Source organism: Pseudonaja textilis, unplaced genomic scaffold (assembly GCF_049901715.1).
Source record: "Pseudonaja textilis isolate UNSWEBS1 unplaced genomic scaffold, rPseTex1.2 PTEXSCF23, whole genome shotgun sequence".
NCBI classification, from domain to species: domain Eukaryota; kingdom Metazoa; phylum Chordata; class Lepidosauria; order Squamata; family Elapidae; genus Pseudonaja; species Pseudonaja textilis.
In genome coordinates this window covers 529,664-532,578 of record NW_028262868.1, presented here as the reverse complement: position 1 = coordinate 532,578, position 2,915 = coordinate 529,664, and the positions used below count along the sequence as shown (strand labels likewise).

General features: G+C 55.5%; 1 long non-coding RNA gene across 1 annotated transcript; it reads right to left on the bottom strand.

Annotated features, from left to right (window-relative positions):
• Positions 1–636: 636 nt before the first annotated feature.
• On the bottom strand, positions 637–1,296 carry LOC148123702 (uncharacterized). Its single transcript, XR_015740580.1, has 2 exons — positions 1,167–1,296; positions 637–995 (listed from the first exon to the last, which is right to left on the bottom strand). It is a non-coding gene; the product is annotated as an uncharacterized LOC148123702 (long non-coding RNA).
• Positions 1,297–2,915: the final 1,619 nt, after the last annotated feature.

The following is a 2,915-nucleotide window of genomic DNA, read 5'->3' as shown; positions in this document are numbered from 1 at the left end:
TTTCTTCTCGTTCTCGTAATACTCCAGCCGGGGAGGGCCTCGCTCCCCGCCGCGGCGCAGCACGAAGTAGCGGCGACGTCGGGATTTCTGCTTCCGCAGGTAGCCGCAGAGGCGGACGTCGGCCAAGAGCGGAGGGGTCGCTTCCAGGCTCCATGGCGGGGCGGGGCGGGGGCTGTCGGCCCGGGGAGGCAGCCACTCTGCATCCCTCTAACCCCTACGGAGGGGAGGGTGGGGGTGCAAGGCCGGCCGAAGTCCCTACTCCCCAGGTCCTCCGAGGAGGCCAAACCCAGAGAGGAAGGGGCTCCCCCAGGAGACCCAAAGGGACAATCCCACCACCACCACCCAGCCCCAACTCCGTAGACTCCCTTCCTAGCTACGGATCAAGCCGGAGGGGATCGTTGCCGTAGTTAATTTGAAAGGGAGGGGAATCTTTTGCTCCGGAAAGTCTGCCTCGACGGGACGGTCCCTCGCGTCATCGCTTACACCCCAAACTTCCAGCAGAGCTAGATCTCAGGCGTTAATTTTTTTTTGCTCCGGAAAGTCTGCCTCGACGGGACGGTCCCTCTTGTCATCGCTTACACCCCAAACTTCCAGTAGAGCTAGATCTCAGGCGTTAATTTTTTCCTCCTCTTCCTCTTTCTCTTCCTCTTCCTCTTCCTTTTCCTCTTCCTCCTTGCCTTCAGGCCAGGAAATTATTCTCTCTTTCCTCCCCCGTCCTCCTCCAGGAACAAAAAAAAGTGACAAACTTACTTGCAGCTTTTTGCAAAAAGGAGAAGAAGAAGAAATAAAAACTCGCGTGCGGCGTGTCCCCCCTCTCGCCCCCTTTCACAGCCCAGGACGGCCGCTGCTGGTGTAGGAGGGGGGAGGGTTGAATTTGGGGGGTAGGGGGGGAGAGGTTAGGATCCTTCCTGCGCCGCCGGGGCGCCCCCTCTCCCTTCTTCTTCCTCCCCCTCCCCAAACCGGAGATCTTCTTCTAACAAGGCCCCGTTTGAGTCCTGCGGAGGAATTAAAAAAAAAAAAAAACTGAAATTCTTCCTGGCTCCCAAAGTTTGCAAAAAAGTTGGGATTTAATAAGAGTCACATGCGGAACGGAGGGAGGGAAGGAAGGAGGGAAGGAAAAAAGGAGAGAGAGAGAGAGAAAAAAAGAAAATATCGGCCGCCCTCACCGTTTTCTTTTCTTTCTTTCTTTCTTTCTTTCCGTGCGATCCTTTTTCGGGGGACGACGGGGTGGGGGCCAATTTCAGCAGCCCCCTGGAAAGGAAAAAAAAAGGCTGGTTTCGGAGGAGCGGCGGGATCCCTGGGGAAGGGAGGGGAGGGGGAGAAGAGGAGGAGGATGGGGGGAAGAAAGGAGGGGAAAACCAGGTCAGGTGTGATAATTCGGCCAAACCTTCGGCGCCCGGGTTCACCACGGAAGTCATTAAGCAAAAAGGGACCGACGGGGGGAGGAGGAGGAGGGGAGAATTGTGGGGGGGTGGGGGAGGATTTGGGGTGAGAATTGGGAAGGAAAGAATTGGGGGGGAAATGGGGAAGGGGAAGAATTGGGGGAGGAAAGAATTGGGGTGAGAATTGGGGGAGATTTGGGGGTTGAGATTTGGGGGGGAGAATTGGGGAAGGAAAGAATTGGGGGAGGAAAGAATTGGGGTGAGAATTGGGGTGAGGGGAATTGGCGGGGGAGAATTGGGAAGGAAAGAATTGGGGAGATTTGGGGGAGAATTGGGGCTAAGAATTGGGAAGGAAAGAATTGGGGGAGAATTGGGGAGATTTGGGGGGTGAGAATTGGGGGTGAGAATTGGGGAAGGAAAGAATTGGGGTGAGAATTGGGGGTAGGAATTGGGAAGGAAAAATTGGGGGAGAATTGGGGGAGAATTGGGGCTAAGAATTGGGGAAGGAAAGAATTGGGGTGAGATTTGGGGTGAGATTTGGGGGTGAGAATTGGGGGTGAGAATTGGGGAAGGAAAGAATTGGGGTGAGAATTGGGGTGAAGAATTGGGAAGGAAAGAATTGGGGGAGATTTGGGGGTGAGAATTGGGGGTGAGAATTGTGGAAGGAAAGAATTGGGGTGAGAATTGGGGGTAAGAATTGGGGAAGGAAAGAATTGGGGGAGATTTGGGGGTGAGAATTGGGGGTGAGAATTGGGGAAGGAAAGAATTGGGGGTGAGGTGAGGAATTGGGGGTAGAATTGGGGAAGGAAAGAATTGGGGGAGATTTGGGGGGGTGAGAATTGGGGGTGAGAATTGGGGAAGGAAAGAATTGGGGTGAGAATTGGGGGTGGTAAGAATTGGGGAAGGAAAGAATTGGGGGAGATTTGGGGGAGATTTGGGGGGTGAGAATTGGGGGTGAGAATTGGGAAGGAAAGAATTGGGGTGAGAATTGAGGTGAGAATTGGGGGTAAAAATTGGGGAAGGAAAGAATTGGGGTGAAATTTGGGGTGAGATTTTGGGGGTGAGAATTGGGGGTGAGAATTGGGAAGGAAAGATTTGGGGGAGATTTGGGGGTGAGAATTGGGGTGAGAACTGGGGAAGGGGAAGAATTGGGGAGGAAAGATTAGGGGGAGAATTGGGGGGGTGAGAATTGGGGAAGGAAAAAGGACTTACCCCCAATTCCCAGCCTCAAATGCCCAGCCACCTCTGAGCTTCCCCCACTCCCCGCGGGACCCGTTTGGTACCTCTCTGGAGGGCCCACCCCAACTCTTTCCCGCGCCCCCCCACTCCCCTTCCGCCACACGTGGGAGGGGGAAGGGCCCCAAGAGAAGAGATCCTCCCCTCCCTTTCCCCTCCTCCCCCCGCCGCCCCACCCGCGAAGTGTCCACGGAGAGTCCCAGAACTCACCTCTTTGGCTTCGGAGGAGGAGGAGGAGGAAGAGGAGGGGCGTGGCTCCTCGCGTGGGGAGGGGCGCGTAGAGCCCCCACCCACCTC